General features: G+C 41.5%; 1 protein-coding gene across 12 annotated transcripts in view; it reads right to left on the bottom strand.

The window, feature by feature from the left end:
* hivep2a (HIVEP zinc finger 2a) overlaps window positions 1–14,128 on the bottom strand; it is a 119,183-nt gene that overhangs the window by 67,674 nt on the left and 37,381 nt on the right. For all 12 annotated transcript variants that reach the window (XM_020586618.1, XM_020586621.1, XM_020586624.1 and 9 more), the window contains one exon: window positions 759–816. The gene's annotated coding sequence lies outside the window, so the exon portion shown is untranslated. The remainder of the gene's footprint in view (window positions 1–758; window positions 817–14,128) is intronic.

The following is a 14,128-nucleotide window of genomic DNA, read 5'->3' as shown; positions in this document are numbered from 1 at the left end:
CAGTGATCACTAATGCTCTTGTGTCTCAAATGGAGCAGGTTCAACATCTGTCTGCACTTTTAGAAAAATCGGAGCTGTTCCAGTAGCAAACTAATCGCTATTGTTTTGAATTAAAAGGTTAAACCATCACATATTGTTACAAAATCTGTCCACATACTTTTGACCACATAGTGCGCCTGATTCTTTTACCTTTCTCTTTGTCCTCAGCGTTTCTCTCTCACCCATCACTTCACAGCCTCTCTCGCTCTCTCAACATGTCACTCTGCAGGGTGTCATGTTGCCCACGGCACCTGTTGCCCGTTGGGGGTGGCACAATAAGCGCACACACTTGTACATAGACACACTCGACTTATTTGAAAAGGCAGTGTTCATTAATAGAAGTCTTGCAGAGCGTAGAGGGGGCTTCCCGCTCATAGCAAGGGCAACACACACACACACACACACACTCACATACCCATATGACAGCAACCTTCCCAGCAGGCTGAATGATGGCTACGCACAAACCCTGGAGTTCACCCTCATTAAAGCGGCACACACAGCAGTAGCTGACTGCACAGGTACAGCTCACAACAGCAGCTGGTGTCAGCTCTTAAAGGTTACCATAAACTTCCCTCAGTGGAAAACACAGCAGATCCAGCCTGATTAGAAAAACACAGTGTCTACCCCAAACCTCTGTTCATTAAAGTTAATGAGTCAAACCTCAAAACACAAAGGTTATCCTTGACTTTAATTACAACAAAGAAAATCACCCCACATACCTTGGTTCTGCTCCAGAGGAGAAACACCTGTGACATGGTGCTGCAGCAGTAGCTGTATCTAAAAACACAGAGAAACAAAGGACACAGATTTATGATGATTCTGCTCAGAACCTTTCTTCACAGTTTTCACCCATTAGTCCCAACAGCCCGTTGTTGCTGTACTTTCGCTGTTTTGCTAAAATGAGCTGAGAGAAGAAGCCCTGCTCCGTCAGCATCTGTAACCAAACATTCCTCTAATTTTCTGTTCACATTAAAAGAGAATTTGAAATGTACAACTATGACTTCTAGACAGTTTGTACTCTTCACCATTTTCAACAAGGACAAAAATATTTTGTTGGCATTTCATAACATATCCCATGTGCTATTAGTGTATTTTCAAAGCCTCATGGGAACTGTAGTTGTTTTTTTGTTTTATAAAGTGCATCAAACGTGTATTAAAGTGCAGCTGAAACACATTATATACTCCTGTTTAAGTAAGGTTTGCTCAAAGCCACAGTGCCCAGCCGTTTAAGGAAGTTTCTGAGTCTTTTTTAGAAAATGAAACTATATATATACAGTATTTGTGTACACTTTTTAAATATTTCCATCTTCAGCAAGCACCAGTGAGTTTGGGCCTGATAGCCACAGACAGAGTAGGAAAAACAGAGTTGACTGGTGTTGTTTTGGCCTTTTCATAGGATTTACCCACAGTCAGATAAACAGATTTGATTTATCCTTCTTTGTAAATTGTAATCTCATGATTTGTGCATTTTTGTAATCACTTCGAAGGCACAGAGCCATAGGCCAACCAGACTGGGGCCAAACAAGGGCCAGACCAGGCTGAAAGACCTGAGCAAAGCCAGCGCTTTAAAAAGTCTGAGTATTTACCTTTTCCTGTGTTTTATCTTTTAGCCACCTTAAAGAAAAATTTAAACCTTGTTATATTGTTAATGAACATTTTTATGAATGAAAACCTGAGGAAGTTTAAACAATCAATACATGCAATGTTTTAAAATGTTGTGAAGGTATTTTCTAATGACACAATATTAACTATCAGCTTTTAATTGATGAGTATCAGCTGTATGAGAGTCAGCACTCAGCCATCTGTCTTCCTGTCTGTCTGCCTGTTCGGCTAGTTGTCCCTCTGTCTGTTGTCCAGCTCAGGCTTGCCCCACAAAGCTAAAATTATTCGGGGTGTCCCCACTGACGCTCCAACTATGTGCCTGTTTCAGAGAAGCCACTCTGGTTCCAGAGACATCAGGGGGATCCAGTTTAGTGTTACACACATTCACATACTGTACGAGGTCTACGACAAACAGCAGCGAGTCAGGGTGGAGGGTGCAGCTGTCGCCCACAACCCGCCGCCATCAATCTGCACGTCACTACTGTAACAGTGGTGGAATGTAACTAAATACATTTACTCAAGTACCGGATTTAAGTATAAATCTGAAGTACTTGAACTTGAGTACTTCCATTTTGTGTAACATTACACTTCACTACATTTCAGAGGCAAATGTACTTTTTCTCAGCTACATTTAGTAAACACTTTGCAAGTAATCATTTTCTGACCCTTCCAGTCCAGTGAAAAGTATCTATCTGAAACTGTGGTGATTCTGAATTAGCATTTTTCTAAAAAAGAACAATTAACTGTTCTTTACAATACAGTAAATGAAAAACTGTGACTAAACTGAAAGCAACACTGTTACAAATCTTATGGCTATAGTAGCAAAAGTCTGACAGGGGCATATTTATGCATAATCAGTTCTTTTACATTTGCAAGGTTCAGCTTACTATGTAAAGTGCCTTGCGATGGTTTTTGCCATGATTTGGCGCTATACAAACACAAGTGAACTGTCATTAAAACTGAAGTTAAAAGGGATTGTTCAAGTCCTTGTTTAACACAATGATGCTTTGAAAGATCAGACTGGAAGCACTTTGGTCTTTTCATGCCCTGAGCTGACAGGAGGAGAAGCTGGCTCTGAGTGCGCTTGTGTCAGCCAGCCAGCCAGCGGTTCGTTGACTAATTATTGAGCTTGTTTATCTCATTAGGCTTTGATTGATCTGCCAACTGATGGACTGGCAACTGAGCACCCTGTGTGTGTCTGCTGTACATCAGACGGAGTGGGGTAATCGATATTAACAGCACAGGGAAGAGTTTAACTGTTATGCAACCTTATTAACTGGCAGCGGCTGCTGCAAAGGGGTGTAGGTGGGAGGGGGTGGGTGGTATCTGAAGGTCAGGGCAGTGCACGGCTGCACTGACACGACTTTTAACTGTGTCAAACTGCCACACACACAGCGACACACACAGTAACAAGACAGTGTTTATAATCGGACATATCCAATGTTTCCCACTTCTTTGGTGACATATCACTCAGAATGCATCATTGTTTTTAAAACCCTAATAAAAAATATAAATTAAATAAATAAAGTTAAGCTATTTAAACATACTACACTTTTAAAGCAGACTTTATGTTGTTTGTTATTTGACAGCTTAAATCAATATCACAATAACAAATTACAGTAAATCCAAAATAAAATAAAATAACATTGGTCCAAAAAACCTTTGGCTTTTCATCGCTGATGACAGTGTTAATAAAAGGTGATAAAAGAACATATTCTTGTTTATGCACGTTCAGTCACAGTCACAGGTCTTAGGTGGTCGTCTGGTTTGTCTTGGATGAAGCTGTCCATCCACCATTAACATCTTTTTCAGCACTGGTTTCTTCTGGCATTCCCACTGCTGCATGTACATACAAGAACACACGCACTTCACTTGAATTAATTTCCACTGTGAATTTACATTTTCGGTCACGTATGTAGAGTTTGCCAAATGGATTTTTGTTTTACATCTTGGGAGGTTGTTTTTGCAGCTCAGACCTCACTGCACTGACTTCCCCCCAGAAATTAAGAGAAGGAAAAAACAAACAAAAAGAGGAGTGCTGCTGAGTCACCCTCCAATTCACAACACAAACCAAACAAAACAGGTTGTTTACCATCAGAATGCGGATTTGGGATCCAGACACCAGGAAAACTGCAAGCATTTTTGGAAAGCTTATTTAAGGCAGCGTGGGAACGTTTTTATATATTTGTTTATTTTCATCCTTTACTTCTCTGAGGGGGAATTCCACACCTTCACACCTGGGAGCTTCCCAGTATAACCACAGCTCTGCACTGCTGGGAGGTAGCAGCTCGAATGGGACAGGTTGGAATATGAACCAAGGGCCTCGGAGAGCCAAGCCTGCTTCTATAAGCTTTAAACTGCCACCGCTGCCCTTTACAGAACAGAAAATAGGCCTGAACAAACCAGATGACACCAGACTAGTCTGACTGTTTTACATCAGTACCTCAGTGAATCCAAATCAGCAATTGGGATATTAAGGGAAAATGTTGATGCCACTACTCTCCACATCGGTTTACATGTTACACCATGCATATGAGCCATGGCCACTTAATATGGAACCTAAAACAGTTTCAAGACTAATAAACAAACAAGACTGATATTTACTTGACAAATGTTAATGTTCAACTAACGTGTGTCACTGACTAAAGTCTGAATAACAAACAGATATAATCTACAGGCAATTCTCACAAGTTACAAGCTTCTTTTAAGGCCTTAAATCAATAGAAACTGCACCAGTAAATCCCAACTTCGGAGTGACCCTTCGTTTAGTTTGTCCAGGTGGTCTCTGCTCCTTCAGCTCATCATTCGTGCAAGACTTTCAGGATCTTTGTGTCGAGAAAACAAACAGATATAAGAGCTCACAGTTCTGATATCAACTGCCCATTCACCTTTAGTTTTCCCTGTGACGCAACAGCTCAGGGAGGGCACAGAAAGGCCGAACTGCAAAAACCAGGCTTCCCTTTTCTACACAAACACACACACACACCTTAAAGCCTTCTGCATTCCCACTGCGCCATTCAGGATCAAATATGCATCAAATTATATAAGAGAGATTCTTACGTAACAACTTTATCCCGTTCCCGATCCGACTGTGTGCGTATGTGTGTTTTCATGCTGAGGTCTATGGATAATGAGGCCATATTTGCAGGGGCACAACACAGAAACAGAGGGAGAGAAGGAGGAAGAGAGGAGAGTTAAATATAACTCCTCTGGCCCTCAGCAGTATCCAGGAGAGGAGAGGAAAGTTAAGGAGATGAGACGAGAGGATACTGTTAATTTCTAATTATTTGTGCTTATTAAGGTTAACAGAAAAACTACTTTTTTATGTGAGCATCTATTCTTTTAATCCTTTTATATCCAGCCTGTTTCCAGTGCTTATCCAGGGATTCAAACTAGCAACCTCAAAATAATAAATCTTTAAATGTTAGTCTAAAAATATATGATATTAGTTTTGCTTGAAGTGAAAACTCCATCTGCAGGTAAAGATCCACTGATATGACTGAAAGCTCCAGAACTAAATGGACCTTATGGTGGAACTAATATATCACGTTAGGTGTGTAGATAATACTCCATCCTTGTCCCAGGTTATTATAATTAAAGGTTACTATCTATGATTCAGTATGCATGCACCGAGGTGTTTTGCTGTTGTTGCTGATGTTAAATTTGAGGATTTTAGGAGTCCAGTAGTGTCCCTGCCCAAGCCTGACCTCACGCCTCTTCTGCTGCCAGTTCCTCGGCTAAGCCCAGCTCAGATCACCAGGGCCAAGCAGCGCTCACTTCAACGTACACAGACGCTGCCGACAAAAAGAAGCACCCCACAGACAGAAGCATAACATATAGTAGAGCACTCTGTCACCACATACCAGCCTCTGTGCCCAGCGCTGGAATCCACAGCTCTGGCATTTGTGCCTGCCACAAACCAGACGGGAAACCTTTAACAGCCTGAGGTCGGACTGAGAAAGAGATAGGAATAAATTACAGTGTCTGGTTTGGTGAGAGAGTGAAAACCAACTGGGAGTGTGAGGGGGTTCATGTAGGCCTGGCTCTGTCTGTGTATGTACTGGATGTGTGTGTGTGTGTGTGTGAATGTGTGTGTGAATGTGCACCTTTGTGTGTAAGCATGGAGATACAGTGTAACTCTATGTGCATACGTCTGTGTGAATGTGTTGATATGCTTCACGTGCATGTGTGTGTACGTGCAGTACTCTTCTTCACAAACGTGCTGCTACAAACATAAAAACACTACACTTTAAACTCAACTTAAGCACCAAAATAAAGCCAAAGCTCTTCATTTCTAACTCGCAAAAACAGAAAAGTTGTGAAGCCATAAAGAAGCTGAATGAGAAGAAGGATACCAGGCACGATGCTGTTTGTTCTGCTGCTGGGAGCTTTCATTTAAGAAATATGTGTAAAATGTTCATTTGTAGTACTGTGATACCTCAATATATCAGTACACAATTCACACGAAGGGGCAGTTTTACAATTACCCCTGACTAATTTCTTATGCAAGATAAGACATCTGTTTACAATTAAAAGTGTGAAACCTATTATTCAAAGCCACTGTTGCCACTTCAAGATATTGTAATGCCTTTTGAGGTTCTAATTGGAGTTTTACATTTGTACCTGACATCAGCAGGTATTTTACAAACTGTGCTGCAATCCCAAAATCATGTAGATATTTGGAAATGAAAAGCATAAAAATGTGCTTTACTTTCATGCCAACGATCATGATTTTGGAAGGGACATCTCCACATTTTTAAATGAGAATGATCTGAATACATTTGCATTCTGGCTCTCAGCTGAACATCTGCTTTTTAGATCCAGTGTGAATTAGATAAATGGAGGACAGAGCATGGAGGCAGCCTAAAGAGAGATCACACACAGTGACGGCTGACAGCTGCTTCTGATCCTCCCATGTCGTTTAAGTTAACAGAGAGGTCTAATATCAGCGAGCTGTCAGCCAGATCCTGTCACTGACATCGCTAGTGTGTGTTGGTGTGTCTGAGTGTGTAACAGCAAAGAAACACAAATCAGGCCTTTTCAAAACAAACAGTGAATACTGTTAATAAGTGTTTTTTAATTTCACCCCATCACCTCAGCAGTTAAAAGACTGAAACTGGGAGAAAAGACAGAGAGAGACCGTACCGCTGACAGCCGAGGAAGAAAAAGGACAGTGTGATTTGAATTTTATTTTGGTGCGGCAGGTTGATAGAGAAGAAGGAGCTGAAGAGGTTAAGAAAAGAGCAAATAAAGAAAAACCTGAAAGATGAAAATGGAAACAAAATAAGGAGGATGGAAAAGAAAGGACAAGACAGGAGGAGAAGAAAAAGAGATGGAAAGAGAAAAAGAAACTGAGCAGAAATGAGAGGACAAAATGATGAGATGACAGGAAAGGAAAGGAGAAGAGGCTATAGGACAGACAGAGAAGAGACAGAGGAGAAAGGAAGGAGGGAAGGAAAAAGGACAGTTTAGAGGAGGACAGATTAAGTGGATGGACAGGAGGACAAAAGGAATGAATGTTGCACAAGGAGAAACAAGAAAAAGTAAAGAGGAAGGGGAGAGGAGATTAGAAGATGGGGAGGAAAGGGAAGTAAAAACAGAGATAAGCAGCAAAAAAGAGGAAAACAAATGGTGAGAAAATAAGAACAAAACCCAAAAAGAGAAAAGGAGGACAAGAAAAGAGTGTAGCACATCAGAGAGGAGACAGACGGGGAGGAGAGAAGTTGACAGGATGAGAACAGAGTGGATGAGAGAGGGATAGGGGGCTGGGCAGGACTGAATCTAGAGACTGATAGAGCTTTGAAGAGGGTGAGGAGGAGGAGGGAGCATGGAGGGTGAGTGAAGGATGAAACAGGAGGTAAAGGGAGGCATGGATGGGAAGGAGTGTAACACCCAGTGATGAAAGAAGCAAAGGACAGACAGTAAGAGAAGACAGTTGAAGAAGAAGAAAACAAAAAAAGAAAAAGAAAAGATTCATGTGAGGAACTGGATTCCACAACTTTAGGGGGAATTTTTCATTTCTGGGATAAATGTTTTTTAAAAATGTGACATATCTTTGCTTTTTTATAACACAAATCAAAACAATGAACATGCTAACCTCAGACATATTCACTTATCACGTCGGCCACAGAAAGGAAAATTGCATGTTTTTATTATATTAGATGGAAAAATATCTGTTTGAAATGAAACAACTCCATTTGGATGTGGAATTGTTTGTAAAGAGGGATGAATTTCAAAGACAAAAGCCTGATCCAGGGGCTTGTGGGAAAGCGGAGAGCTCGGTGATGCCCTAGTGGAAACTGACTGTGACGGATTTGCATAAAAAAATAAAACCTTAAACAAAACAAAATAAAGTTAGCTAGCTGTCAAATTATTAATGATTGTGACATACAGTACACCAACGAGTACATACACCGCTACATACACAGCAGCTTCCTAGTTTTCAGTTGTATCCTGGTTTTTGGTTTTAGCTCACCCATGATGGAGGTTTAAGGTTTACGGTAAGGGCTTCAAAGGGTTTTATAAGATAAAAGGGCTTGTCAACCCAAAGAGGAGCATTCAATCCTCTGACTGGAGTCAAAGCATGCAGAAAATTGTTTGACTAAATGACAATTGTGCTTCTTTTTCTTCAGCTTCACATATTGAAATTTGGAGCTACGCAATAAAGTCACACTTCTCTGATGTTGTGTTGCACCTTACTTAAAGGTGCAAAAGAGGGACAGAAAGTAGACTTGAATTCTTCCCTCCATCATTCAGGTATTATATAAGCCTATGTAACATATATTTCCCCACACTCACAAACCTTTGACTGCAGAAAAAAAAAATTGCGGGATGTTTTCAGGTTGTGCCAGATTAACTTCCTCTCTCTGAAGCACTAATTCTTAGCCTGCTAGACCGCTCTCCTCAATAACTGTCGTTAGCATGTACTAATCCCCCATCGTATGATGGATGGGAGCCACGATGTGCTAGCCAGCTGTTTTAGCTTTTAAGCCTTAATACCCTGAGAGTGACTGAGCTAGCGTGGAGCTAATCAGTCTTAATGCCATGCATATGGAGTTAGCTCTGGAGATGGCTAGCTACTATAGCAGTTGCTAATCCTAATGGCTACAGGAACAAGTTCAATCGCCCGGCTTCATAAATATGTTAGAAACTACAGCATGAGATTAAGATTAAAGGAAGAGAATAAAAACAGATCAGAGGACAGGGGAGGTAACTGTAAGCACTTGTAACATGTTATTTGGGAGGAATGCACTTGGCTCTTGTTCCTGAGGCTGATGCACTTACTCTAATTCTTTTTGAACAAAAACATCCAAGCTGGGAAAAGAGGGCAAAGGAGAAAAAAGGTTGTAAGTAGGAAAGAAGAAAGGACATTATGAACATTTCCCTAATTTGACTGGGTTAAAAAAAACAGGTTGGAGACACACACCGCAGGCTGTTTAGTGTGTTGGCTTGCTGCACAAGGACAGGAAATGATGTCACGCTACTGTGGGCACCAGCTAGAAATATCTTGGTAGCTCTTATCTTAAGTACATGTGTGCGTCTGTACAAGTGCTTCAAACTGAAGCACCTGCTGCTTCCTTTCTCTCTCCCAGTCAAGAAAACGAAGGCCTGACCCATCCTCCTCCTCCTCCTCTTCCACTTCTTCCTGCTCCTCCTCCTTCCGTCCATCACATGTTACAAGCCTGAGTACCGGGGCCCTGACATTGGCCTCAATCTCTCTCTCTCTCTCTCTCTCTCTCTCTCCCTCCTTCTTGTTATTTCTCTCTCTGTGTTTCAGGCAGGAAGCCACCAAGTGGCACAGCAGAGTCGAGCCACCTGTTCCTCTCTGGCAGAGGAGATCATGAAGGATCGAGGGAGTTATGAAAAGATGAAGGCCAGGGAAGGTGAGCGAGGTGAAGAGAAAGGGCACAAAATGATGGAGCAAGGGAGTGGGGGAAGGGGAAAATAGCAAATGGGGAAATGAGAGAAAGCGAAAAAGCAAGAGGAGGAGTAAAAGAAAAAGAGACTAGAGTTAAAGAAATGATAAAAGGAGAGAGGGATGGATGACAGGAGAAAGAATCTGTAATGGAGGGAAAGGTTAGAGCGATAGAAGAGCTAGAGAGAAGAAGGGATGAAAGACAAAGGGAAGAAGGAGGAAGGAAAAGGAGGAGAGATAAGGAAATGGAGAGGTGCGTGGAGGAGGAAGATAAGAGATACTGTATGAGAGAGAAAGTGAGGGATGAAAGAAGGAAGAAAGTGGACAAAGAAAGAAGAAAAAATTGTAATGGAAGAAGAGAAAACTATGGATGATGGGAGGGAGGAGAACGAAAAGGAGAGACGAAGGGAGAAAAACGAGATGATAAAAAGCCAAACAGAAAAAGAGAAAGTTAGGGATGCTGAAAGACATGGGGAAGAGTGGAAGCAGAGGATGGAAGGAGGAACAGAAAGAAAAAGATGGAGGGTTGAGAGAGTGGCCAGCTGAGGAAGGAGGGATGAAAGAAAGAGAAGCAACTAAGAGGGAAGACAAAGTAGAATAACAGATGGGGTGAAAAGGAAATTATGGAGGGAAAGGACAGATGGAGAGATAAGAGGAGGTAACAGAAGCAACGAGTGCAATGGGTGATAGAGAAGGGAAGGAATGGAAAGAAGCAGTTAGAAGGGAAAGAAAAGCAAAATAAGAAAGGGAAGATGACAAAAGCAGGAGATTACAGTGCCCTCCTCCACCCTGTTGACCTTGTCCTCCCTCCATCACTCTCATCATGTCATCACTCCAACTCTCCTGCAGACACAGGTGAGGCTCTGCCTTCGTACAGAACAATCGCCCTAAAGACGCCTCAGCCAAGGCTACACACGTGAATCAAGACAAAAATTTAATTCACGTTTAGTCTGAATCCACTGTTAGATGACATATAGACATGTTCCCAAATGTTACAGAACTGAAATCTATACTCAGTTGTCAATTAATTAGGTACACTGAGCTCAGACTAAGCCTGTCTAATCCAACTGTCCTGTAGTAAATCCACCTTCATGAAGATGACAACGTTCAGAGAACTGTTGACTTAACTGTATGACCATGGTGGAGGCTGGAGACTGTCGCGCTGCTCAACTGTAATGTGTTATACTAACAGGTGTTTCTATCTTTTTGTACACACCATTATATCAAAGTCCAAAGTCTGGACACACTTTCCCATTGAACTGAATGGGAAAGTGTCTTCAAACCTTTTTGTGTTACCTGACACTTGTATTCCCTCTGCTCCAGAGAGGAAGGTGGACCTGTACTGTGATATCATGTGTATTATGCAGTAACCCGCTGCAGGTACACCCTGAGCTGTAGCTGCTCTAACATTATAGTTAAATAACCAGCAGAGTTTGGAATGAAAGAACATTGCTAGGGAAAGTTACGTATTTCAAGGTAATGCCAAAATAATTTCTCTAAAGAATTCCCACCATGACCCTTCAGGGCCGCTATACTGTGCCGACTCTGATGAACCTTTTAGGAACTGCCATCAGCCTGAGCTAGTTTTATTTTTAGTGCTAATTACTAATGTTAGCAGGTTAATACACTAATTTCATTTGAACCATAGTAAATGTTGACGCTCAGCGTGCTAACACTGTCATTGTGAACATGTTAGCATGCTGACATTAATACTTGGCTCACAGCACAGTTACAGCCTCACAGGACTGATGTCTGATTACCATTCACTGAGGTTAAGACTGTGATGGGAACCATGACTGACTGGAGAACGTAAAACACTGTGTACTGCAGCCAACGCTAATCAAAGTACACAGCAGTGTCAAAAAACACACAAAGCACATGTATACAGTTCTTCTGACATACAATCACACAGAGACACAGTAACTTATATACATATATCAGTGCAAATATAAAAGCAGAAGTGCACACACTGAACCATTTGTGCAGAGTACAGACTGTCACAGTCACACGGACACATGCATAGCATGCACAGGAAGTGTGCAGGCTGCAAAAGCAATGAAAAGCAATGAAGCTGTCATTTGCATGGGGAATGATGCAGAAGTGGAACCAAGGCTCCTTATTGTATTGCACTGCACTCAGACAAACTCTTTCTTTCTCTGTCTTACACACAGACACACACTGCTTTCCATGCAATTTGAATTAACAAATTAAGAGGTCAGTGGACTTTTGAGTACCTGGAGGAAATGGGAAACAAAATAACTGCTGTCATATCCCATAATGCTATTCAAATTCTAGTACTCTGTTATCTCCCGCACACACACAAGCACACACGCATTTAGAGGGAGGGGGGAGAGAGGATGCTCACCCAAAGGCCATTCATTTGGACACAGCTGCTCGTCAGTACACATCATCATCATCATCATCACCCTAGTGTGTGTTCTTGTACTTGCGAGGACCAAAACAGTATTTTTTGCTACAGAGTGAGGACATTTTTGGATACTGGGGACATTTTGGTTGGTCCTAACTTTCTGAAACACCTTTTTGAAGGTTAAGACTAGGTTTTAGGGGTCAGGTTAGAATTGGGTTTAGGTTAGGTGTTAGGAAAGGGGTAAGGGTTAGGCATTTAGTTCTGATGGCTAAGGTTAGGGTAAGGGGCTAGGGGATGCAATATATATCAAGGAGTGTCCTAACAAAGATAGAAGTACAAGTATGTGTGTGTGTGGAAACAGCTTGCATCTGTGGTACCAAGCCGTGGTCGCCGTTGCAACATGCACTTCATTGTCTTCACCTCCTGCCATTTGTCTACTTTTTTAAAATCTGAAAATACTACTGTGTGGGAGTGGAAGTGAATGTGACTGTGTTTCAGATAATTCCTGGTCTGTTTTAGCCAATCAGGAAGCAGAGTCCAATGTGACGCTCTCACTGGCTCACTGTCCACTACTGGCTTTTCATGTCTTTTAGTGTGTTTCTCGATGTACCAACTCTCTGGTTACTATAGCACCCACATCTATCTGTTTCTCCTTCCTCCTCTCTCTCTATGTCTGTGTCATTTTTTGTCATTCCACTTCATTCATTTCTATGTCAGCTGTTTTTCAGTGACATGGTTCATTATTCAGTTTTGAGATCTTGTTGCTGCTCAGCCATGTCTCTTTCTGTCCTTCTCATTTCCCATGGTTGCTTGGAATCTCTTGATTTATTCATTCATCTTACAAATTCATCTTAGTCTGTTTTTGTTGTGGCAGCTTTCTTCTGCTTTGCCTAAACAGAATGATGACAAATTTGCTTCATACTCACCGGATCTCATCCCAGTTCATCCTTAAGGGAAAATTTAGTATGTTAGATAGTGCTATTATTCACCACTGTCATCACAACACCAAACAAGGGAACGTCTTCTGAAATAATTAAATCAGTCCTGGAGGCTTGTTGTGAATTTACTTTGACAATTCATGTTGTTTTCATGTTTCTGTAGGTTTTATTACTGTACATGTTGGCTTTAGACTGTTGATGAGTCAGAAGGCGGCCTGAATAGGAACACACACACTTAGGGAATGATAACTGTTAGAGTGATATCTTTAATTTTACACTCTCTCAATTTCTTTTTATTTTTCTCTTTAGGTGCATTTACATACACTTGTAGCCGCATTTCAAAAACAGCAACAGGAAATCAACCAGTGCTGCGTAAACAGTGCCCAGAGGACATTAGATGTGATTCCCACCAATGAAATCGATCATAACTAAAGGCATTAATGCTTTGTCCAAATCAGATGCCTTTTTGATTCTGTAATTTTGTGCTAAAGTTACATAATGACGGAAAGTGGTGCCACAGCTGGTGGAAAATAAAGCTAAGAAGATGGGGGAGAGGAGGAAGTTGAAGCAGAATCATGTATGAATAGGACGCATCAGCCTTGCTTCCCATTTGACTCAGTGGCCAAGGATGGTATTGCAACAGAAAAAGCCCCTGAGGATCCAGCGTTTCCCCCATAGACCACAATTATAAGAGACGTCTATGAAACTGTTGAAAGGAACCCTCAAACTGCAAACAAGGTCAATAACTACTCCTTCTAATGAATCTTTTTTCATCCATTTCAATATTTGGAAAACTGAAAAAGATATTTTTATGTGCATGGAAAGAGACTAATGTGGAGTATGTCGCACAACACGGAGACAAACTGGGAAGAAAGAAAACTTCTTGGCAGCTGCGCTTGGTGAACATCAGTCAGTCATTTGGAGTCTGGTATCCGGTTCTAATCCATGCACAGAGCCTGATCTTATTTTGTATGAGAAAAATCAGTTTTCACCAGTCATCTCCACCCAAACTAAACAACAAATACTTCAGAATTTTTACTTTCTGGCACTTTCACTCTGTTTTTTATGTGTAAATTCAAAACTTACATAACAATATGGATGTGCATGGAGACTCTGTTTGAACAGCTTGCCACAGTTTGGAGCAGCCGCTGACATTTGCCACCTTCTATGTCCTCATAACCCACCGAGCAGACCCACAGCACTGCATTTTTGAGCATGTGCACAGTCTGCAAGCACTGACACACACATCCTGTGCATGTTTTCTGC

Source organism: Monopterus albus, unplaced genomic scaffold, assembly GCF_001952655.1.
Source record: "Monopterus albus unplaced genomic scaffold, M_albus_1.0 scaffold417.1, whole genome shotgun sequence".
Lineage (NCBI taxonomy): Eukaryota > Metazoa > Chordata > Actinopteri > Synbranchiformes > Synbranchidae > Monopterus > Monopterus albus.
The sequence above is the reverse complement of the archived record's forward strand: the minus strand, read 5'-3'. Positions and strand labels throughout refer to the sequence as shown.